Here is a 27,105-nt window from a genome sequence, read left to right as displayed (position 1 = left end):
ACAATTTGGTACTAAAGTTTCACATTTCAAAGAAGGAAAGTCTCACTGAAGGAGAGGTTTTATTGCCCAAATGAAAAATTCAGTAACCTAGAACAGGATGCCTTGCATGGAATCCTGTTTTAGGGTCCCTGGCATTGCCCTGGGGGAGATTGTACAGGGAACACTAACAATTGGGAGTTCTGGAAGAACATCAAAAGGGACATCATTTCAGGACTTGGTCAACTGCTCCTCACCCCCCAGTGAGATCCACAGAGAAGCCGAAGTGCTTGGAATAGCTCTGGAAGGCCAAGGGTGTCTGTAAAGGGCTCCAGAAGAAGAAGCCTGTAAACCCACCAAACACTAGAACTCATTCAATTGCTTCTTTTTACTGGGGAAACAAAAAGGGAAAACCATGCTATAAGGAAAGATTTGAAAAATGAAAACAACTTCACACATAGCAGGAAAAACTCCCAAACACCATCTCTTTTTGCTAGACCTAAGACCCTGTATCAGAAGTAAGGATTCGGCATCACAGAAAAGGCAACATTCTGATAACACTAGTTGTGTACTTCAGACTTACTTACCCTTCTTAGTCTCCGTCATTTATTTGTGCAGCTGGTCTCCTGCAAATTTCCAACATGCTAGTCAACACTGGGAGACTTGGAGAGAAAATGGCCCCCAAACTGGTTTTAAATACACTTCTTAATTGCCACAGGCTACTTTTCTGGTATTTTTTTCCTCTTTTTTCTATAACTATAAATTGTGAGCTTAAAAGAGATTGTCTTTGTCTTGAAACATCAAGGTTTGATTGGATACTTGCTAACCTGCTTTCTTTTTTAAAAAGAGGGATAGTCCTAAAACAGTCAAAATTTCTATGGGGGTGCTGTAGCTCTAACTCAGGTGGGATTTAAAAAGGTGGCAACAAACAGATCTGTGGGGGGGGGGGGAAATTACTTGCTGATGAGATTTCTAGACGATGTTAAACTCTGAGTGTCTTACAGGCCAAAAAGGGAATGAGATCATGAAAATGCCTCCCAAGAGCTCAAATAAAATAATCAATCCCAAAAGCAGCTGGAATGGGGATATGTAAAAAGAGGGTCAAGGACTGGGGCATGCTTAGAATGGTCTTGAGTTCAAACAGACTAACATGATCACAGGGATAGAACTTCAGAAGTTATCCAGGGCTCTCCTCTCCCTCAGTAGGTGCTAGCAGGCAGGGAATTCAGGCATTTTCCAATATAGATGCTTAGTCCCAAAGTCAAAATATGAGAGAAGGACAGTGATGGAATGAACACTTTAAGAAATTCTCCAGAGAACATGCCCCCTTTCTTCATGGTTCCCCTCCTCCTCATACTTAAAGAAAAGGAACACTTAAGAAGTCAGAAGTGGAGTTCCTTGGGGGTGGGGAAGTGTCCTCAGGCCGACTGGACCAGTCTGATAGTGCACACTTTTCTGCTAAACTTTCCCTTCTTTTTCTCTTGCAGCTTCTTCTCCAGACTGAGAGCTAGGGTCCTGGCTGCTGTGAAGGGTCACATCAGGCATCATCTGACCATCTCCTTGTGGGGGAAGGGCCGGCACAGTGAGAACCGCCCCAGGAGCTTCTCTGGCCTGACTCAGGCTCTGTGGCCGAAGGACGAGGAGGCACGTGCATCTGGAGCCCGCCAGGGAACTGTAGGGACTCGCGGGCAGCGGGCAGGGCCAGCAGCTGCTCCCCCAGGTCTTAGTCCTCTCCCTCATTGGGCAGGCGTCTGCGGCTGCTCAACCAACAGACATTCCGCCTTTGGGAGGAGCCCCAGCAGCGGTGGAGGGAGGTCCTCAGGCTGGGAAGGCAGCGGCTCAGTCTGGCGCACTGGGGTACACTGCCTTTATAGCTAAACGCCAGAGAAATTGAGACCACCTTAGGGCATTTGTGTTTATTCCCAATGCAGTCTTAGAATGTTAGACAGGAAAGCAATGCTAATGGTCACCTCATTCTAATGGGGGTGGGGGTGGGAGAGAGGGCCAGCTATAGAGGAAATGATTTTCCCAAAGGCATTCATTTATAGGGCCAGAATGAGAACCCAGGTTTTCTAGAACTAAGTCCCTCATGCATGTAAGAGCAGAGCTAAAAGTCCATTGTTCCTTTCACGTATTTCATCGGATTTGCCAAAGCTCTCTCCAATTTTCTTTCCTACAGGAAATTTAAACCAGGGCAGAGGAGCAAAAAGCAGAGAGTTGAAGAAAATGAAGCGGGGGAAACCAGAATCTGGTTCTCCATTCACTTATGCAGCAATGGGATTAGCATCTCCAGTGTATAATAGGTTTTTAATAACTGTTTCTTAAAATGAATTGAATTGAATGATTGCAGGGGGATAAAAGCCTGGTGAGCTTAAAAAAATAAGTAAACTGAGCATAATGAGCCCAGGAAGAACTCAGAATCTTCCATACATACTAGAGTTGGGAGACACTGGAGGAACTTAACCATCTATGAATATATGTTTATCACTTAAAAGGGCTTTTCCTAACTCTTTATCAGTTAAAAGAGTTTTTCTAACTCTTTAAAGGACCCTTTTGGGACAACCAAGGACCCTTTTAGCTCTGATATTCCATGATTGTGTGGGGAAAAAAAAAAATCCCCAACCAGCCTGATTTGATGCCCAAAGTTAACTACTTTAAGTTGTGGGGCAATTATATAAAATCAAATATCATCTTGTTAAATGATAATATGATAAGGTATTTTGAGTTGTTGACGTAGTCTCAAAAATTAGCTATTCAGATTTCAAGAAGTTCTCGTTTCCATGAGAAGAAAAAAATATAAAGAAAAATAAATTATTTGGGAGGTGGGTAGAAGGGAAGTTGAAAAGATGGAAGATACTGACTGAAATGATTTCAAAGTAGGGAGATAGATTGATTAAAGAAGAGGGGCCAAGCAAGGAAGATTAGGATGTAAAAAATGGAAATCCAGGAAAGCTGAAGCAAGTATTTGAATGGCTGCCTGTTAAAGAGGCCAGGAGCTGCTTTATCTCTTGATCTCTTTGGCCACAAGCATCAAAAGTAGATGGATTTGGTGGAAGTTACTATGATATCTCCACCAAGCTGTCTCTTCTCCAGGTTAAACATCTCTATATATGGCAGTGTTCAAATGATATTGACTCAAGGCCCTTGTACTCTAAACAGAATGCAGTAATACAGATATGCTTGTACCAAGTAGGAACTCAATGTTTATGTGTCTCTATTTCCAGTTTCACTTCTCTACATTCTGTCCTTCAGTACTTTAATATTTCAATGAGTATAAGATCTCACCAATGTAGGTTCTCCCTCTAATGATACAGTTCCTCACCCAGTCCTACCTTCTCAACATGTATGTCTTGTATCTGTGTGCTACAATAAATTCTTCATAGGTAGTCTACTTAATGTATCTAGATCTCTTGTTGTCACAAGGGTACCAATGTGGAATAGAGATTGTCCTTTGGTTATTACTGTGTCTTACTTTAAGCCTAGCCCATATTCTTTGTCTTTTTGGCTGAAGTGTCTTCATTTTCCTAAGAATATTTTATGAAATTTCTTTTGTTCTATTCTTTATTGCTAGTATATTTCATCTTCTTCACATCCATTATCTACCTATTCAATACCTATTGAGTTATCAAGAACTTTAATTCTTTGGAGATTTTATTATTCAATCATTCACAGTAATTCAACATTCCTTTCCAGGAAGAATGTTCATTTTCATTAATCAGACCTTTAACTTCATGAGAATCCTGAACTCCTTGGCAATAAAACCTTCTGGAAAATGTCACATCCACAAAGTATCCATCATCTATCAAACCTTTTTCTGAACATCTCACAAGACAATGCAAAACAACATTTGGTGAGAATTTAGTTCCTTGTTTTTATGGTATTCAATACATCACATTAATAATCACTATAGTGTTATGCAAAGTTAATCATATTTTTAATGTATATTTCATTTCAAAGAATCGATTTTTGCATATTCCAGAGAAACATCTAGTTGTAGGACAGCTAGTAACATGACATGTTGCTCTACCTAATCAATTTTAAAAAAATAAACAAGTGTTCCCTACATCTTTCCTTTCATTTTTTGGTTTGTCCTGGAATACCGTATACCTAGTGAAACCCTTCTTGTTCCTTTTTTTGATAACTTTATTGAAGATACTATCAAAATATGTATAGAGTAGTCGTTTTTTCTTTTTTTAATTTTATGTTGATTTTTATTTTACATCATTCATTTTCAAAAGATTTAGAGTTACAAATTTCCTCCCCATCTTTCCCTTACCCACCGCCCCAAAACAGTGATCCCACTGAATATCCCCTCCCCCAGTCTACTCTCTCCTATGTCCTCCCCCATTATTCCTCTGATTTTCTAGTAGGTCAAGATAGATCTCTATACCCCAGTGCCTGTATATCTTATTTCTCAATTGTATTTGATTTTTGGATTCCAGATTCTTTCCCTTCCTCCCTCATCACCCACAGTTACTGGTAAGATAAGCAATTCAATATAGGTTGTACATGTGTAGCTATGCAAAACATTTCCATAGTAGATATATTGTAAAAAAAAGTGACTTTATATTTCCCTCCATTCTATTCCACCCACCACTTGTTCTGTTCTCTACTTTGACCCTTATCCTTTTCAAAAGTGAGTGCTTCCAACTTCCCTCCCCCCAACCTGCCCTTCCCTCCATCATCTCCTGTTTCATCCCTTTCCCCCCTACTCTCCTATAGGGTGAGATACCCTATTTAGTTTATATGTAATTCCGTCCCTAAGCCAAATTCAATGAGAGTAAGGTTGACCCATTCCCTTTCACCTTCCTGTTCTTCCCCTCCATTGTAACCGTTTTCCCTTGCCTTTTCTATAGGAGGTAATTTACCCCATTCTTTCTCTCCCCATCTCCTCTCATTGTATTCCTCTCTCACCAAGTATCATCCCTTCCTATTCAACTGATCCTGTACCTTCTCTCTATGTATACCTGTACAAATGTATACACACACTCACATATGTATAGACATATGTATGTATGTATGTATGTATACATATATATATACATTTATATTCCCTTCAATTATTCTCATACTGAGAAAAGTTTAATAAGTTACAATTATCATTTTTCAATGTAGGAATGTACATAGTTCGACTTTGATAAGTTCCTTATGATTTCTTTTCCCTGTTTACCTTCTATTGCTTCTTGTATTTGAATGTTAAATTTTCTATTCACCTCTGGTTTTTTCATCAAGAATGCTTGAAAGTCCTTTATTTCATTGAATTACCATATTTTCTCCTGAAACATTATACTCAGTTTTGCTGGGTAAGTGTTTCTTGGTTTTGATCCCAACTCCTTTGATCTCCGGAATATTATATTGCAACCCTTCAATCCCTCAATGTAGAAGTTCCAGATCCTGTGTTATCCTGATTGTGTTTCCACAATATTCAAATTGTTTCTTCTTGACTGCTTGTAATATTTTCTCCCTGATCTGGGAACTCCAGAACCTGGCTGTAACATTCCTAGGAGTTTTCTTTTTGAGATATTTTTCAAGAGGTGATTGGTAGATTCTTTCAACTTCTATTTTGCCCTCTGGTTCTAAAATATCAGGACAATTTTCCTTGAGAATTTCTTGAAGGATGATTTCTAGATTCTTTTTTTTTTGATCATGGCTTTCAGGTACTCCAATAATTTTTTAATTAACTCTCCTGGTTCTATTTTCCAGGTCAGTGTTTTTTTTCCAATGAGATATTTCACATTGCTTTCAATTTTTTTGGTTCTTTTGGATCTGTTTGATAGTATCTTGATTTCTCATATAGTCACTAATGTCCATTTGCTCTCATCTAGTTGTGAAAGAATTATTATCTTCCATGAGCTTTTGAGATTCTTCTTCCATCTGTTAAATTTGGCTTTTTAAGGCATTCTTCTCCTCATTGGCTATTTGAGTCTCTTTTGCCATTTGAGTTAGTCTATTTTTTAAGGTGTTATTTTCTTCAGTCAGGTTGTTGACTCTCCTTTCATGATTTTGTTACATCATTTTCATTTTTCTTATCAATTTTTCCTCCATTTCAAAATCCTTCTTAAGCTCCTATATGGCCTGCAACTAATTCATATTTTTCTTGGAAGATTTTGGTGCAGGCGTTCTGACTTCATTGTCTTCCTCCTGTTCCAAGATTTGATCCTTTTTGTGCCCAAAAAAGGAGTCCAAAATCAGATTTCTGTTCTTGCTTTCCTTTGCTTGCTCATATTGCCTCTCAATTACTTGATGTTTGAGCTTTTTGCCAAAGTAGAACTCTGCTTTCAGAGAGGAGAGCTTTGTCCCATATCTCTGAGGTTTTCTCAGATGCCAGAGCTATTAGTTGGGGGCCTTCTCATAAGCCTTCACCAGATCTGGCCCACTGGTCATGCACCCCAGGACCTCCACCCCAGATGGCAATCCAGATCCAAGCAAGTTAAAGCAAGAGTGATTACCCATCAGACAGGTCACAATCTTCCTGAAGCTCTGAAGCAGTCAAGCAGTCAGCCTCCTCACCTCAGCCATTTCTTGCTTCAGGAGCAGAGGCTGGACCACACTCCCAGACCCCCTGTTCCAAAATCCACTGACTTCTCACTTTGTCTTTCTCATTTATGAGTTGATAATTCTGGAAACCACCACAGTTGCTGGTGATCTCCTCTCCTGATGTCCCTCTAGCCAGCTGGTTGGGTCTCCCTGCGTCTAAAACCCAGGACTCATGCAGGCCTGGGCTATGCTCCCACTGGCGCCATGCTTAACCTTTTCTGTTGGTCTGCCAGGCTGTCTTCAGTATGAGGTTTGTTTCTCTCTGTCACTTTGTAGGTTCTATGGCTCTAAAGTTTGTTTAGAGTAATTTTTTTGTAGGTATTTGAGGTGGCTATGGGAGGATTGCAGGGAATCTTGGCCCCTCCCATGTATATAGATTATACTGAGATAAATCTGCATGTGTGTGGGGGAGAGAGACAGATACAGAAAGACATAAACAGAGACATATAGAACACTTACTAAGTACACATTTTCAAAAACAAAAAAGAAAGAAAGCTGGTTCCTGTCTTTGTATATATTACATTTTAATGTTGAAGGTATGGTATGAAAGGGAGCTAAATAGGTAAGGTTGGCTAGAATGACACACACAGACAATGACATGGTATGAAAATAATACAGAGGATAAATCTAGACAAAGTAAGACAAAAAACTCAGAGCTGGTGAAGTCAAGAGTAGAGTTCAAGGTCAAGGTTGAGAGCAGATTATGCTGATGTTCAAAGAACAGCTATCATGGTGAGGAGATTGTTAGCAGGAGTGGAAAGAAAGTTTAATGGTCAATGAATTTTACCTCATTACCATCTTTTACAACATAGCTTTGGTCTGTGTGTACTTGATCTTGTCAAGTGAATCTTCCCATTTTTATAATCTTTAGTATTATTTCCTTGAAGATATATTTCAGCACTTAACTCATGTAGCACAAAAGTGACTACAATGGTAGTTCAAATTAGTTGGTTCTGTATTCATTGATAGAAAAAAAAATAATCTGTAGAAATTAAGACTTTTTTTTTTCCATTTTTGATCTGTTTCTGAATTTTTCTTTCACTTTTAACCCTAAATGATCTCAGGATTTTTCACTTCTTTGGTTTTCCTTGAAAATGAATCTTTTCTTTTTTATAACTTTGCTTTCCCCAACATTGTTTATCCTTTATTTTACTAAGCAAGACTATTCATAACCTTCTATCATTCTTTTCCATATTTTTACCAACTATTTTGTAAATGGTTGATGCCCTTCACATTACATCACCATATCTTCCTGCTAGGCAAGTAGAAAAAGTGATTATTGCCTGAAATACTATCTAGACCATTTTTATTTTCTTTGTTGTTGTTATTGTTTTTGGATATGCATTGATTTAACTGATAGTGACAGTAGTGACAGTCTTTGTGATTGTCCTTTCAAAATCCATTTCCCTGAATTGCTGTTTGATTTTTTTTGTACTACATTTTTTTATGAATTCCTCAATTTTAGTGATCCTCTGATTCTAAGAAGTTCAGAGAATGAGAATATTTATCTTTACTTGAGTAAACAAGTTTAATCAATTAATTCACTGCTTATTTAGTAATCATGTAATATATGCAATGAATGGAGGAACTTAGAATTAAGAAAAGTAAATTGTGGTATGGAGAATAAGATCAACTCTGGAATAAGATGATCTTGATTGAATTCCCATTTTTTAAAAATGAGCTCTCTGACCTTGGACAAGTCACTTAAAATGCCTGGTCTTTTGTTTCCTCTATTATGAGAGAAATTAATATGATACCATTATATTCATAACTAATTATTCATTATAATCCACCTTTTTTCCTTGTATTTTCTCTAAAAGCCCAATTCTTATTAAATTAGTCTCTGAAGGGCTTAGTTGGTTGATGAGATTTTTCCTAGACATCAAAAACAAGAACTTGTCAATTTTGAGTGCTACCCCACCCACCTAGGAGACATAATTTCTGTTTACAGTATAAACAGAATTTAGTCTGGGTGAGTCCTTACCCTGGGGAAAAGAACTCCAGTCCTAAATTCCCTCCTTTAAAGGGAAGGAAAAAGGCTTGTGATGGAAAGACAACAGTTTCTAAGACCTACCCAGATTGCTTGAGGCTGCTGAGACTCATGATTAAGTCCCATTCTCAGTATGGGGAGTTGAAGGTTTTTAGCCTACCTCCTAATGAAATGTCCTTCAATAGGGGGTGATATTCACTTGTCAGGGGATTTCCCTTTTAGAAGGAATTTAAATTGATTCATGGTCTCCATTGTATATATTTGATTACTAAGAGAAACCACTTACCATCAATTTATTGATTGCTGGTTAGCCTAATTAATAAATTGATTATTAATTACCCATTCTGTCTCTTGGGGTTTTCATTCATCTCAATAGTGACATGAAGTGATTGGTCTAAATGTTCTCTCACATATTTCCAAAATCTGCCAGTCATCTCATAGTAAAATAAACAATAAGCTTGGGGCAGCTAGATGGCACAGTGAATAGAGAGAGCACTGGCCCTGGAGTCAGGAGGATCTGAGTTCAAATTTGGCCTCAGACACTTAACACTTACTAGCTGTGTGACCTTGGGCAAGTCACTTAATCCCAATTGCCCAGCCTTCCCCCCTCCAAAAAAAAAAATAACAAGAAAACAAAACTGACAGTGTTGCTCACAAGAAATTTATGATATAATAAAACAGTAAAAAAAATGCAGATCATAAGTACATGATACAAATTCTAATTAAATGACTTAAAACAGTTGCTACAATACATGATAGGGAAGAAATTTCTTTTAGATCATGGTGATGAGGGAAGACTTCATGGAGGAAATATCTTTTTTGTGGAACCTTGAAGGATAATAAGATAAGGGCAAATAGAGGGAGGTTAAGAAAATGACTATTGACTGATATCTATTGCAACTTCTTCTTTGATTTGGAGAATCCATCCCTGACTTTTAGATTCTTGCTGATTGACTTTGTGCCACCTGTTTGAAGTGTTTGGGAAAAAGACACAGGTTTCATCCCTGAAGCTAAATCTATGAGAATTATGATTCATATGTCATAAATCATTCAGTTCATGAATCATTAAATTACCAAGTAAAAGGCAACATAGTATTTAATTTGCTGCCATAAAGTATGAATATAGTATCTGGGTGTTAATCATATGTTAAATTAATTTAAAGGTAAAACTACATTTTAATAGCATTAGTGTTTGAAGTAAACTAGTGAGAGAGGGGAAAAAAGTTTGGAAATTGCCAGGCCTATTTCAATCTTTCCATCAGCATGTTATTGTTCAATTGTTTCTGTTGTATCTGACTCTTTGTGAACACATTTTGGGGTTCTTCTGGCAAAGATACTAGAATGGTCTGTCATTTCCTTTTACATCGCATTTTACAAACAGGAAGACTGAGGCAATGACTTGCTCAGGACCACACAGCTTGTAAGTGTCTGAGGTCAGATTTGAAATCAGGAAGATAAGTGTTCCTGACTCCAAGTCTAGTACCCTTTTCTACTGCATCACTTAGCTGCCCCAGAAACATGCATCATGGATATACTTCTTAAGTTTGCTATTCCTATGTACTAAGCCATAGAGCTCTAACAGTCTAACATATTCTGAGTATTGGGTCATGGGAATCTCCTGAATAGAGACATTATGTTTAGAAATCCTTCCTAATATAGAAGATCTAATTATGCATCTAAGAATGTATGCCTCCTTCAGAAAGTTGTGGGGAAAAAACAGAGTTAAGGAGGCAGCCCCTTGTCTTCATGAAGCTTAGCTGGTGAAAGGAGCGATCCTTCTCATCTGCCTCAGTAGCAGGCCCCATTCTTAGGCATCCCAGAGAAGGGGCCTGCCTTTTCTGTAAATCTTTCTTGTTTCTTTCAATAGATTGCCAAGTCAATCAGTGTGTGAAGTAGAAGTCTTGGGGAAACAACTGGATTCAACTGCTCAATTAAAATCTTGGATTACAATTATTAAATATGAGATAAGTAATTGATTTTCTCAGACTCAGTTTCCTCCTTTGTAAAATGGAACATAATATAATCTTTATTCACTAAGATAGATTTGTTGAGAAAAATGCACTTTTAAGTCCTTAAACCACCATAAAAACAGAAAGGATCCTATTGAAATGGATTTCTGCTTCTTCAGTTGTATCAGTTTTTTAACTTTGTTTTGTTTTCTGTTCATTCAAAAAAGTTTTTTATGCCTTGCTTTGATACTTTCCAGCTTAAGAAAGTATTAAAGTGAATATATTTAAAGAAAAAAAGTTACTAAATATTTTTATTTAAAATTTATTTTATAAAAATTTATATAAATTTATTTTATTTATTTTATAAAATAAATGACCTGTAAATAAATAAGAAATACATGAAAAATTAACTTTTTTTTTGTTTTGAGCTCTAAATTTCCTTTTTCCTTCTCATGACTACCCATTCATTGAAAAGGATAGCAATTTGATATTGGTTATGTGTTTGAAGTCATGCAAAACTTATTTCCCTATTAGTCACCTTGCAAAAGAAAACATGGACAAAAAAAGAAAAGAAAAATAATCTTCAAAAAAAGTATGCTTCAATCTACAAACATAGTTCTTCAGTTTTCTCTATATAGGTAGATAACATTTTCCATCATTGTCCTTTGAAATTGTCTTGGATCATTGATTTGATCAGGGTAGCTAAGTCTGTCACAGTTGATCATTCTTACAATATAGTTTTTTCCATGTGCAATGTTCCCTAGGTTTCTACCCATTTTATTTTGCATGAGTTTATATAAATCTTCCCAAGTTTTTTTTTTCTTCCTGAAACCATCCTGTTCATCATTTCTTACAATACAATAGCATTCCATCACAATCATAGACCATAATTTGTTCAAATATTTCCTGATTGATGGCCATCTTTTTGATTTCCAATTCTTCAACACTACAAAAGGGTGGTTATAAATATTTTTTTTTTGTACAAATTGGTCCTTTTCCATTTTCTTTGCTTTTTGGGGGATACAGATCTAGTATTGGTGGTGCTGGCTCAAAGGGCATGCAAATTCTCAGAGACCTTTGGACATTCTTTCAAATTGTTCTCCAGAATGGCTGGGTTAATTCACAACTCCACAAAGATTGTTCTGGTGTCACAATTTTTCCCCATTCCCTTCAGGATTTGCCATTTTTCTATTCTGTCAAATTACCAATCTGATAGATGTGAGGTGGTACCTCAGAGTTATTTTAATTTGTGTTTCTCTAATTAGTAATTATTTAGAGTATTTTTTCAATGTGACTATTGATAGTTCTGATTTATTTTCCTGTTTATAACCTAGAGATATCAACTTAGGACTAGATCTTAATCTTGTTTTTAATTATTGTACTGAGTTCCATATATATATATATATATATATGAGAAATGAGGTTTTTTTCAGAGAAACTTGCTATAAAATTTCCACCCAGTATCCTCCTAATTGTGGCTGCATTAGTTTTATTTATGTACGATCCTTTTAATTTCATGTAAAAATATCTATTTAACAATTAATATTTTCCAGTTGAGATTCATCTCTTTTTTGTATGAAAAGTGCTTTGTAATTGTGTTCATATTTCCCTGGGTTTGTCTTGGCAGGTAGATTCCCAAATATTTTATATTGTCTACAGTTATTTCAAATGGAATTTTTCTTTCTATCTGTTCCTGCTTGGTTTCATTGGTATTATATAGAAATGGTGATGATTTATGTTGGTTTATTTTATATCCTGCAGCTTTGCTACAGTTGTTTATTGTTTCAACTAGTTTTTATTTGATTTTATTGATTCTCTAAGGTTCTCAACAAGGAGTGATAATTTTGTTTACTTATTGGCTATTTTTATTCCTTCATTTTTTTCCTCATCTTATTGCTATATGTAGCATTTCTAGTAGAATATTGAATAATAGTGGTAATAATGAACATCCTCGCTTAAACACTGATCATATTGGAGAAGCTTTAAGTTTATCACCAGAACAGTTAATGTTTTGTTTTTTTCTTGGTTTTAGACAGCGAATATTTTTATCATTATAAGAAATGCTCCATTTATATGCTATTTTTAAAAAAATGTGAACTGGTGTTTTATTTTGTCGAAGGCTTTTTCTACATCTATTGATGTGATGATTTTTTTTATCGATATGGTCCAATTATGTTGATATTTTTTATAATATTGAATAAATCCTACATCCCTGGTCTAAATCTCACCTGGCCTTGATGTATTATGATCTTTGTGATATATTTATCTAATTTTCTCTCAAGGATTTTATATATAAATTTTTCATTGATTTTCATTAAGAAAATTGATTTTCAATTTTCTTTCTGTTTTTCCTCTCCCTGTTTTAGCTATAAAAACCATTATTTGTGTTACAAACAGTATTTGACAGAAATTGGTAAAGTAAATATTAAAAAAAATAGATTTGTCCACTTCTAAATGATTTTAGTAAATGCTTAATGAATATTGGGGAGGTTTTGTTGTTGTGGTTCATATGCTTTATTTTTTATTTGTCTCCCATTTTAGGCTGTGAATTATCAATGTTAAGCTTGCCTTTGACTACCACATATCCAAGTGAGGGGAGTATTTATCAGTTTGTGGTCTTTGAGATTATAGATGCTTGAACCTTATGGGCTATATGGATCTATATGTGTGTGAATATGAAGTAGAGTGTTTGTGTGTGTTTCAGTAATGTATATCTAAATGTTAATTCTTCAAGAATAACTCAAGCTGCCTTAGGATGTGGAGGAAATGAGTGATAACTTCCATTTACAGGTAATAAATCTGGCATACATACAAGAAATAATACCTTGTAATAGAAAAGTATAGTAAAACACATATGATATACTATTTTACTAAAATATGAACATCTAGTAATGTGTTGCCTTACTGATAATTTCCTTAGAAAGTAAAGAAAATACCACTCTGGACTGAATGCTGATTAGTAAGGAGAATCATTCAATGATTGGACTGAACATATAGAACTGAAAGGCAAAGTTGAATTCATCTCGTCAGAGACCTATAGTTTAAGCACTGGAAGAAATCTTATAGAGCATCTTATCTATAGTCTATTTTTTTTTTCAGATGAAACTGTGGTACCCAGAGATACCTTGACTTATTAAAATTCCTCTATGTTAAAACTTTTTTTGTGGGATACTGAAAAAATAATAATCTTGAGAAAGCAATTATGTTATCTTAAATTTTTATGTTCACCAAAAACTAATGTTTCCCATAGGCAGGCATACAATCTTGATAAGTATCAAAAAATTAGAAAAAAGTATGATGGCAAGAATAATACTAATAGGAAACACTTATATGGCACTTGCTATTTGCCAGGCACTATGTTAAGTACTTTGTAATTATTATGTCATTTGATCTTTACAACCCTGGAAGGTAAGTGCTGTTATGATCCCCATTTTACAAATGAAGAAACTGAGGCAAGCAGTTTAGCGACTTGCCAAGTATCTTTGTAAAGAAAACTCCAAAAGGGGTCATGAAGAGTTAGACATGACTGAAAATAACTGAACATCATGGCATGACCCCTTGACCAATAATATGGAGGACTAGATATTTTCTCCAATTTACATGACCTCTAAAGTGTCTCCCAAACTTGAATAATAAACAAGAGGTAAAGCAATTTTAATTATTTTCATGATTAGCACTCCAAGAAGCCAAATGAACTAAAAAATGATCCAGTAGCAAACAAGGAGAAATTCATAGTATTCATTTCCAACATTTAGGTAGTTTCAATTCTATTTTCTAGGGGAAAAATATGGAAAGACTGTTGAATTTCAATATAGGATCCTACAGATCCTGTAGACAGGATCAGCCTTTTTGCTGGTCACTTACTATGTTGCTTTGAATTTTTAGACCTTTTGAAAAAATGAAGTAAAAGTGAAAGATTACCTCTCATTCAGCTGGATAATGCTTCAATATTTTGGGTAAATGATTTTCACACACACACACACACACACACACACACATATATATACAGTTTTGAATCGTTTTATTTTCCTTTTTTTTTTTTTTGCTTTTTAGAGGGGGAAGATAGGTCAATTAGGGTTAAGTGACTTGCCCAGCGTCACACAGCTAGTAAGTATAAAGTGTCAGAGGCTGGATTTGAACTCAGGTCCTCCTGAATCCAGGCCTGCTGCTCTATTCACTGTGCCACTTAGCTGCCCCAATCATTTTTAACCTATGAACTTTTTCTGTAGGCCAACCCAATGGCCAATTAAACATTTTTCTTTTCTTTTTTAATCTGTGGAAGTGAAAACAAAACTTATCTTCTGAGCTAGATGGAATGGTAGACAGAATACTGAACCTGGTGTCAGAACAACATGGGTTAAAATTTGGCACCAGACACTATTTTTGTGACCCTGTTCAAATCATATGGAATCTGTCATAATAATATTACCTACCTCTGTTTCTGTGAAGATAAAATGAGATAACATATTTAAAGTGTTTAACAAACCTTAAAATATAATGTAAGTGGAAATATTACTATTAGAAATTGTTATATTACTCCTATTATTTTTGTGGCTGTTGTTCTAGAACAGATTTTCCATTAGAAGTGAACATAAAGTTTAAAATGCTCCCCTCTCCAAAATATTAATTTCCTAGCATTTATGTCTGTAGTAGCTATGTTCTTTTTGGCAACATGACACAGTGGTTAGACTGGTAGCCATGAAGTTATGGAAACATAGGTTCCAATCCTTATCTGATACTTACTAATTTTATTTGTGAACATGGATGGAATTTTAAACTTCTATGTATCTCAGTTTCTTCATCTTTTAAATGGTGATAATGATCATTTCAATTTCACATGGATATGATGAGGCTCAACAGAAATTATTTGCTTTGAAACTTTAAAGCACAATGTTGTAATAACAGAGAGCTACCAATTATATGGCAATGATTGCAAAGTCCTCTACATACATACATGTACATATATGCAAACATATATGTGCATATACCTATACAAACATGCATACATACACACATATATGGATATATATACATGTGTGTGGCATGTGTTTGTGTGTGTGTAATCTCACTTGGTTCTGTAGGATCATTACTGTTGTTATTTCTAAACTTCTTTATTTTTTTAATGGACATTGAAAAATTACAGAATTGAAAAGCCAGTGAAAAGGAGTTAATACAACTCCATTAATTGTCTTTTTAAATGTGAGGAAACCAAAGCCCAGAGGGTGAAATGACATGTCCAAGACATAGCCGTGTAGTAGTAGAGCTGTACATCAAATCTAGGTCTTTTTGATCTTTTAATTCTTACATAGGAACTTCCATTATCCTGGATTGATATGAAACCTTTTTAAAGCACTTAACAGTTTCAGTCTTATCAGATCATGAAATATATATAATCTTATTGTCTGAGTTCTTTTTCAAGTAGTGTTGAGTTGTAAAATAAGGAGGTTGGATCTTTGGAGAGGGATGTCTGTGGCTAGAAGTAGAAATGAGGGACAATACATAGCTTCTGAATTAATTAGTTATTTCTCATTGAAGCTGGGTTTAGGTTGTTTATTATACCATTATAAGTAAAACAAAACTTCTTTACGTCTATTTTTTAGCTTGTAATATTGTTTTCCTTTATACTATCTTTGTTCCAACCAAACTGGCTAAATTGCTTGTCACTGCCTTTGGCATGCCATCTCCTAGCCCCGTGTCTTTGCCTAGATAAAGGCTGACATTATTTTGATTCACTTTATCCTTTCCATTTACATTTTTGCTGTCATTGTGAATAGTGTTTATTTTGTGTCTCTGCTTCCTTTACTCTGCATAAGTGGATATGTTCTGCATGTCTAGCAACAGCTAGGTGCCACAGTCAATAGAGACAGGGATGTGGTTGAATTTAAGTTTGAATTGAGTCACTTCCTAGGTATGTGAACCTGGATAAGTCACTTAAACTTTCTCAGTCTCAGTTTCCTTAACTGTAAACTGCAGGTAATAGTAGCAGCTACCACACAAGATTACTGTGAAAATTAAATGAGAAGATATTTTTTTTAAAGCAATTGGGGTTACCTAACTTTCCCAAGGTTATACAGCCAGTTATTTTGTGTGGGTTTTAAGTATCTGAAGCTGGAATCGATCCCGGGTCCTCCCCACTCCAGGGCCGGTGCTCTTACTCACTGTACCACCTAGCTGCCCCGAGAAGATATTTTTAAATATGATAGGGTTCAGCACACAGTAGGTGTTTCATTAATGGATATTCTCTTCCTTTCTACTTTAAGATTAATAGAAAGTCCCCAAGCAGATACCACCAGGATATGATCATGTGCCCAGTGACAAAGCTTTCTTTTCATTGTGTGATCCATCCCCATTGGGACATTAGCAATAATGAAATGCTATAAGTTATAGTCACATTGAAGGATATTTTATTTCTGATCTAATTTAATCTTTATGGGAATGAAGGAAGATAATTAGAGTTGGAAAAGCCACTTTGGGGCTGCAATGTTATTATTTTAGCAAGTATAGTTCCCAGGCTCAAAACTTCATCAGGCCTTTTAGCATGCTGTTTTCCTCAAGTCCCTGATGTTCTTTATAAAGCTTTGATCTGTCCAAGCAGTGATAATAACTCTTGGGAAGCATATCTTATTTCTCTTCCATTCTCAGATTAGAGAGGCAGTTTCAAACACTTCTACTCCTGCTCCCACTCTGCAGATCTGTTCTCAGGGACTTGGCAGCCTCCCACTTTGCTGTCAGCTGGAAAACATGTGATCAGAAACATTGGCGCGAAAAAGGGTTTCTCTGGCCAAACCATCCAGTGAGCTAATTCTCAGTGGGTATTTCCTTGATGATGACAATAGCTAACATTTATATCCCACTTTCGTGTTTACAAAACACATTATATTTATAAGCCCATTTATCCTCATAACTTAAGGAGGAAGGTGCTGCTATGATGCCTGTCTTGCAGATGATGATGAAATTGATGCTTAGAAGAGAAGTGAGTTGCCCATTGTCACATCACTAGAAAGTATCTGGATTCCAACTCAAGTCTAACAGAGACCTGGAGATCATTCTTTGCCTCATAAATATCTGATATTTTATTGTATGTTGAAGTTTAATTCATTAACTTATTATAGCCTTGTAAGAAGAGACAGATACTGCAGTGACATTAGCCCTGATTTGCAGATGGAGAGACTGTTATTGAAATAGCTAATTGTCACACAGCTACTATGTATTAGAAGTGGGATCCTAACTCAAGTCTAGGATTTCAAGTCTGTTTTATAATACTGCCTTTCATCTAATCCAAAGCTTCCTATGATAAAGAAATAAAACCAGACTAGATTACTTGATTTAGTGCTATGTAAAGCCCCCTGAAATTGGACAAAAAAAATGTATCTGAAGCCAGAACAGCTGCATTTTCTTCTTGTCTCCATCAATTAATTTTGCAGGCCTTTAGCTCTTTTATGTTAACAGGAATGATACAGGCCTACAATAACCTAGCCCAGGAGTAGGGAAGCTGCAGCCTTAAGGCTCCATATGTCCATCATCTAGGTCCTGAAGTGTGAACCTTTGACTGATTTTGGATTCAAAGGACTGCACTTGAGGCCCTAGAGGGCCACATGTGGCCTTGAGGCCACAGATTCCCCACCCTGATGTAGGCATTTTCTACCTCCACAGTCTTACACTTTAAGGCTCCTACTTCATGCCACGAACTTATTTCCAATGACATTGACTTCCTTACTGTTTCTTATCCCAAATACTCCATCTCCCAACTCTGAATGTTTCTGCTGACTGTCCCCAATGCCTCAAACCCTTTCAATCTTCATCATTACCTCCTAGATTCCCTGGTTTCTTTCAAGTCTCAATGAGAGGTCCATTCCAAAAGCCCTTCCTATTCCTCTCTTCTCTTGAAACCTCTGAGTTTATCTCCAATTTACCCTGTACATATACAATTTGTATAAAAATGTTTCTATAATCTCCTCCCTTACACTTTGAGTTCCTTGAAGGAAAGTACATTATTTTGAATTTCTTTGTATTTCTACCACTCCATGTAGTATCTGGCACACAGTGGGTCTTTAGTACATACTATATGACTTACTCTTTTGGCCATAGACTCCATTGTTTGCTCTCCAGGTTGGTTCTAAGAACCCCTACTCCATGATCCACCAATAAATAAGCATTTTTAAGTAGCTACTTTGCACTAGGCACTGTGCTAGTCACAAGGGTTACAAAGATGAAAACAAAACTCTCTTTGTGCTTAAGAAACTTACATTAGAATGGAAGAGATAACATATACATATATAGGTATATAGAAAAGACATGACTTGGGTGCAAAGTAACCTTGGCAAGGAGTGAACCAGCACTTAAGGCCCTGGGAAAGGACCAAACAGAATATGTTGCAAAAATTAAGTCTTAAAAGAAACAAACAAAAATTCCCAAAGATATAAGAAACATTTCCAAGGCTACTTTAAGAACTACCCTATTAGAAATTCCCCACTTCCTTTTGGATGCAGCATTTAAAACAAAGAAACGAATCAATTAGACTTCCAATCAATATTTTCTAAAACTTAAAAAAGCAAGCACGAGTCTATCAAAATTGCAAGCAAAATGATATGAAAGGAATATATCAGCAAGATGCATTCTTAACACTTGTGTCCCCTAGAAAACCACCTCATCTTCTCCCAAATCCCTATCCCTATCACTCTCCCATTCTCCACAGCCCCTCTACCAAGAAACAGAAGACTTACTGGGTCTTCAGGCTCACTTTTCTCATCAGCAATGTAACATTGTTTCCTCAGGAACAGGAGATAGTTGCTTCATGACATAGACCCTTGGCTTCACAACAAAAGTTGACGTTCACATGGGAGATGTTACCTACTCAGACTCTCAAGGAACCTGGACTACATAAAAGTGCAGTGGATCCATCATTTGGAGGCAGACATTGATGGTACTCTGCTTCAGCGGACTTTGATGCTAAAGGAAGAAAACTCCATCAGCTATTCTAGGATTCCCAGGTGCAACAGAATGAAAATGGCAAGTATTAAACAGTCAGACAGTACTTTATTTTTTTTTTTTTGCTTTTATGGAGGGCAATTGGGGTTAAGTGACTTGCCCAAGTTCACATGGCTATTTTTTTTTTGTGTTAAGTGTCTGAGGACAGATTTGAACTCAGGTCCTCCTGACTCCAGGGCCAATGCTCTATTCTATGCTCTACCTAGCCGCCCCTAGTACTTTAATATTTGCAAAAACCTTTAAATATATCATTTCATTTGAGCCTCATAACAGTTCTCTGATTTAGGTGTTAGTATTGGTCTCATTTTACAGATAGAAAAACTAAGGCAGACAGAGATAACATCACATGCCCTGGATCTCACAGCTACTAAGAGCCTGAGTCAAAATTTGATCCAAGTCACTCTATCCAGTTTACCAACTAATTGTCTTAAGAGTTCATTTATTAACCAGAACTGGATAAATGGGCTATGGTTTGTGCATCCACTATCTTTTTCTCACTCTTCAATGTTCATTTCAACCATTGTTCCTTTCTGCCACACCAAAGTCTTCTTTCTAATGAGGAAGTTTCTCTATTCCCAAATTACCAAAGGGCATGCTACTCAGACCACTATCTCAAGCAAATGTTTTCCTGGCACTGGAACTTTGGTGAATTTCCACAATGGAAAGAATAGTAGCTCTGAATTCAGAGGACCTGAATTCAAATCCTATCTTTGATCTTTGACATTTATGTAGCAAGTCATGTAACTTTCCTGGGCCTCAGTTTCCTCATCTATAAGATAAAGGGGCAGAACAAAATAACCTCTCATATCTGTTCCAGCATAGATCTTTGATATTGATAACTTTTACTAAAAGGAGGTAGTATTTGTATGGGGGTATAGTTAGAAAAGTCCTCATCAATGTCCCACTATATTTAAGATTAACGTTGTCCTTTACATCCTTATCATCCAAGGTCACAGAGGTGACTGATGACAGGTCTCAGGCACATAGTAAAGTCTCTTGGCTCTCAGCCTATTTTTCCTTTCTCATTAATTATCCCTCACTGATTACAAATTTTCACCTCTTTGAATCCAGACATTTCACTGTGAATCTCAGATTAGAGCTTGCAGGTTTGGTGAGAGCCCATGAACATGATGAAGATGACATAAACTGGGAATCTGAGAACAAGTCATTGGGGGGAGTTATTAGTCAGAGCAGAACTGAAATTATTTTTGAGTCATTCACTAACTTGCCTTAATAAACTTTGAGCTTGTCAGAAATCCTGCTGAAATGTGTTAAGGTCCATCACCTTCGGTGCAACTAATATTCTTGCTGACATTTTATACATTAAACTGGAGGTTTTAGGTGGAAAAGACATCATAGACAAAATACTGTGGTGCTTCTGGATGGAATTCATATAATGGTTGAATTGTCAGGAAAGTGGCAGCCAGGGAGAGAGCTGAATGCAAACAGGTTCAGATTAGGTGAGCTCCTGAAGGGCAGAGATTGACAAGGATGTACAGGAGTGGGAAGCAAGATGAATCAAGTTTTAAGGTTTTTCTCTGAACATCCCAGACTGCAAGAAGTTGTATATAAACTAGTTAAACCTCTCTGGAGAACTCAGAGTCTAGTTCAGAGTGTCAAAGCTTCCGTTGCTAAAATGAAACAAACCAAAAAAATTGATAGTGGATTTACTAGGTTCCAATGCTGACCAAAATAGATATGTCTGAATGTTTTTTCCACCAATATACCATATTTGATGGTGAGCAAATCTGTTGAGTCTGTGGCCATCATGGAAATAAATGAAACTGGTTTAGTGGATAGAGAGACTTCAGTGAAACAAACAAACAAAACAAAATACACTTGGGTGTTTGACACCTCTGACACATTTTGGATCTCTGATTCTGGGTAAATCACTTAAACTCTTCATGGTCTAGACCACTTTTTAAGAATATAATTTAAGAGAAAGGTCACCCTATGTTGTTATTAGTTTCCTCATATGAAAGATCTCTATGTCAATGAAATCAAAGATCTAGCCCTTATTCTGATAATAATAATAATAATAATACATGTGTAAGAAAAATGTGCTTGACACAGAGGAGGTTCAAAGACAGTTCTAGCCTTCAAGCACATGATCATCTAATAGGTGATATGCATCACCCATACATGTAACATGTGATAGGACACAGCAAGTGCATAGGACAGGTATAAGACAAATAATTACTCAACACATATTTAAGTGTCTACTATGTGCCAAATGCTGTTCTACGTGCTGTGAAACATAGGGGAAAAAAAAAACAACTAATCTAGTCCTTTCCTTGAAAGAATTTCCATTATGTTGGAGGAAACAATGTGCATGCATATAATTAAGTATGAAAAATATACACAAAGTAAATACAGGATTTTAGAAGGTAAGCACTAATATCTATTGCGATCTTGAAAGATGTAATGTAGGCCTGAGCTGAGTTTTGAAAAAAAAAAAAAAGATGAGGGTTCTAAGACAGAGAGTTGAAAAGGCAACACATCCCTGCCACAGGGCACAGCTGCTTCAATGTGGAAGGGGGCAACAGGGAGATAGATTTTAATGTGTGAGGAACAGCAAAAAGGTCAATATGTCTATAAAAAAAAATAGTTTATATAAAGGGAAATAATACACAATCTGCCTGGAAAGAGACATTGTAGACAGTGTAAGAAGATTCTCAATGTTAAATGGAATTTACATTTTATCCTAGAGAGAGGAAGGAAATATTGGACTTTGTTGAGCAGGGGAATGGGTTTGAGGGAATCACTTTGGCATATTTGTGGAAGATGAGTTAGAGGCAGGAGATATTTGAGGTAGAGATAGCTTTTAGGACACTCAAAATAGATCAAGAAATGATGATGTTTCAAAGTATAATGGAAACCATGGTGTAGACACAAGGAGACAGATGAGAGAGATGCCCTGAAATAGATCTGACAGTTTGTGGCAACTGATTGGATATGGGGAAGGAGTCAAAGAGAATGACTCTATATGGTATGAGAATTCAAAAAACTGAGGTAACATTTCTGGCTGGAGGGATAAATATAGACTTCACAATAGAAATGGCAATTGGGTTGATTTTCAGGATTATATAGGGTGAAGACTACAATTGGAATCATATCTAGGATTTTGTGGTCCTGAAACCCAAACCAGAGAAAAGGGACCCATTACTCTGTTAATGATCCAAGGAACAGGCCATCAGGCACTATGCAGTATTGATGTTTCTTTCTTTTGAGACTGATTCCTTTTTTCCCTGTAGGATCCAAATTTGTTCCATGTCCCTTATTACTCCCTAATGATGAAAAGAATCCTTTTTTTTTTTTTTACTTTTACATTACTAGACTGAATTCAAATGGATCTCTTCTACAAGGTGAGAGATAGTGGCTGTGGTGAAAATTCTGCAAAGGATGTATCTGAGGAAGTCTTAGAGGCATTTATGCATGTCCTGGAATATCTCTGTAACATGAATTAATATGATGTCCCAGCAGTCAAGGACTTAACATAAGTTCATACTGTAGTGATTCTCTGAGGTAGAGGCTTGCCAGGGCTGCATGGGGCATACATATCGTGCTGTTCTGACTTTTGGAACATAGATTACATAGGAAAAAAAAAAACTTGGATTACAATCAAATTCGGTGGTTGCGGGAGAGAAATGGAGTGGGTTTCCTATGAAAGTGATTAGTTTCTCATCCCTGAAAGTCTTCAATAAAAGATTCAATGACAAATTTCAACAGTACAGGAGAACACATCCCTATTTTCTCCAGTTTAATATAAACTCCTTGAAGGCAGACATTATTTCAAAATTGCCTTTTTAACCCTAGCCCTAGTGTTTATAATTGAAATGGTATAATGGAAGCTTATTGAATGGGAATTGACCTGAGTTTCAGCCAGATGTCTTCCAAACAAACTTACAGTGCAAAGTATCTATGCTTTTGTTGACTAGTAAAATAAACTAAACTAAAACTAAATCTCCAAAAAATGCAAAATATCTATTTTGTTGATTAGTAAAATAAAGTTAAAAAAACCTAAAAAGAGAAAAAATTACAAACCATAACTTCTAATGAAGCTAGAACCCAGCCATAATGGCCTCTTAACGTTTTGCAAAATGAAAACTCATTAGCTCAATGGGATGTTTGGCATGGTTTTGCTCATTGGTTTAAAATCTCTCTCTCTGTCTCTGTCTGTCTGTCTGTCTGTCTGTCTCTGTCTCTCCCTCTCTCTGTCTGTCTCTCTCTCTTCTTCATTTTGGTTGAATGATTACCTAGACATAAAATTGGGGTACATTGGGAGGTAGTTTATGTGATTGAAGAAGGCTTCAATAGCTGGTCATTTGGAAGAAATTTTAGGAAGAATAGATATGACTCCTGAGACCATTGCATTGGTTCATTGGTTGGTTTGTTCAAGGAGTTATCTTTTTTTTCAACTAAGCTCCTCTCTGCACTTAATTAGGTATCTGACCTTGTGCATGTTACTTTATGCCTTTATGCCTAAGTTGTCTTATCTCTAAGATGGTAAATAATAGTTATACCTCATTTACTTAAAGACAATGGTGGTATTCAAGATCCACTGAGGGCTTTCCTAATTTCTGGTGCTGAACATGTAGCATTGCAAGGAGATTTGAAATTGATTCAGCAGATATCTCGGTTACAATCCTAGCCCTGCTACTTATTCATTATGTAGCTGTAGACATAGCTTAAACTCTCTGAATTTCCTTTTTTTTCTTATTTGAAATAAGACCAATAATACCTGCCATACTTATCTTGCAACATTATTGCAAAAATTGAATGAGATGATCTATTTAGAAGATTTTTTAAACCCAAAGGTGCTCTATCAATGTCAGCTATTATTATTAAATTGCTGGTGTGTGAAGAAAACAAACCCATTATTTATATTGATGAATTATATACAATTATTCAAATTGAGGGGGTTGGACTAGAAGATCTCTCAGGTTCCTTCATTTAACAACAATAACAACATAATTACACATGGTAATAATTTGCAACTAATGCCCTATGACTAATAGCTAATAACAAAGAGATGAAATGCATTTCCAACCTTCAATTCTGAGACATCTCTTTCTGTGACATTGCTTGCTGCATAGCTATTCTATATGATCTATGATAGGTATGACAACAAGTACTTTGTATCTCCTGTTTCCAGGTCATCAGCAAATCCCAGAATTCTATACAAATAAAAAAATTGGTCCTTCTTTGGAGACAGGGAACTTCAAGGATAATTATAGAGTCACAACTTCTCAAAGCTGATGATACCCAAAAGGTCTTCTAGGCAAAAATTCCCTCTACAAGAGGTAAAAGCAGTCTGTTATTGAAGAACTCATATGAGATCTTCACCACCTCCAAGAGAAATACTTTCCACTTTTAGCCATCTCTATTTGTTAGGAAATGTGATTTTGTTGTTATTTTGGTGCTTCTACTATTTTATATTGTTTTTTCTTTTTCTTGTCTCAAGTCAAACTCTTACTCTGTAACTTATATTCATCATTTGTAGTTCTGCCTTTAGGTACTCAATAGATCAAGGCAAATCACTCTGCCTGGTAACAAACCTTTAAATCTTTGGGAGCTACTTTATCATTTTCCATCCAAACCTGTAGTTCCCCAGGTGAAATTTTCTAATTCCTTCAACAGAATTTGAGTGTCATGATGCTGAAACCCTTTGCCAGCCTGGTCTATGACGTCTGGAGACCTCTTTTTTTTTTTAATTTTCTCGTTTATTTGAATTTTTTAAAAAGAAGAACAACATTCAGAACTGCACTGAATCGTGCAATGAACCCAATTGGGAGGAGATGGTAGTAGCAAAAACTCCCTTTACATGGAATAGTCCCAAGGTATGGGGGCATCAGTCCGCCAGCAGAGGGATGATAGCCCTTCTAGTTATCTTGGAAGTAATAATGGCAGCAGTGATAGCAGCAATAGTGAGCATTCATACAGAACTTTAAAGTGGAAAAAGTGCTTTAAAGTTATTATCTCATTTGTTATTCACAACAACCTTGATACTATAATTATCCATATGTTAAGGATGAGGAAACTGGAGTAGGATAATGCGAAGGGAAACTGGATTTGAACTCAGGTTTTGCAGACTGACATCTAGTGCTCAATCCTTTGTATCACCTGTTCTAAGTTTGTCTTCATTGTGACATGAAACATCCATTCTTGGAATCTGTATTCACTAGATCTGATTCTGTAACCACTGGTACTGTACCTCTTCACCCTAGTAATCATTGGAATTTTTGTGGAAAACATTCCATTTCTCAATTTTCTTATTTTAATGCAAATAAATGAAAGATGTTTCCAAAATAAAATTCCGCATGGTAATTCGTGTGAAAAGTGAGAGAATACTCGAGGGATTATTGAGATGGGCAGTAGGAAATCCATAATTCCAGGTCTTCTACTAGAAAGGTTAGTTGTAATATGGGTAATATGCAATTTTAATGATATAAAATGCAACATTTGGACAAGTTGATGATTTCTGTTACTTTAGGGTTTATTAATCACAGAATGGCCAAATAAGAAGGGACCTCCGAGACTATCTGGTCTAACCTGTACTCAAATAAAAATTCCCTCTGAAATGACATTTTTTTATGAATAACTCTTTTGGGGGAAATCACTATATCCTGAGGCAGCTAGGTGGCCTAAGAGATAGAATGTTGGGCCTGGAATTAGGAAGACTCGTACCTGAGTCCAAATCCATATACACACATGTTATAAACATGTACATCCATGAACACATATATCAATGTCTATCTCCGTGTGTATTGTACATATAAAACCATATATGAGTACACACTTAGATGCATTGTATACATATGTACATATTTCTGAGATGTGTGATTATATATTATTATATCCCAATATGATTATATTTTCTATCCCTTCTTTATAATATTTTTACCTTAGCACAAAATGAATGGGATAGAGAAGAAAGATAGATACACATATGCATACATATGCATATATACATATATCTCTATATAGAAACACCCCGAAAGAATAGTCATGTAAATTTATTTTTTATATTCTTTTAAATTTCTATTATAATAAGTAAAATTTTGGGCTTTTTTTAGGGGGGGCGGGGAAGGCAGGGCAATTGTGGTTAAGTCCTTGCCAAAGGTCGCATGGCTAATAAGTGTTAAGTGTCTGAATCCAGATATGAACTCAGGTCCTCCTGACTCCAGAGCCTGTGCTCTATTCACTGTCTACCTAGTTGCCCCCAAATAAATATAAAACAAAATAAATGAAAGTATATTAATGCATGGATATATGTATGTATATGTAACATTTATATGTGCATATGCAAGTATGTACATATAGACAGATATACATATACACATTTTTCTATATGTGTATTTATGTTGAGCTAACCTAGATACTATACAACTTTGAGCAGAAATCTCCCTTATAAATATATCAGGTTGCATCATATGAGATTTTCTATTTTCTCCCATTGACTATATTCTGCTCAATATTTATATTAATTCTTTGGATGAAGGTATAGGTGTCCTGCTTACATGCCAATGACAAAAAATTGGAAAGGCTAACTAACATGTTGGGATGACAGAATCAGAACCCATAATAGATCCTGACAGGTTAGAATGATAAGTTAAATCTTATAAACTGACATTCAGTGAAGATAAATGAAAAATAACATAGGGT

This window comes from Petaurus breviceps, unplaced genomic scaffold (genome assembly GCF_028583685.1).
Source record: "Petaurus breviceps papuanus isolate PSGF00001 unplaced genomic scaffold, PetGlider_PUasm1.0 188, whole genome shotgun sequence".
In the NCBI taxonomy this organism is placed as follows: Eukaryota; Metazoa; Chordata; class Mammalia; order Diprotodontia; family Petauridae; genus Petaurus; species Petaurus breviceps.
This window is presented reverse-complemented; position numbering follows the sequence as displayed.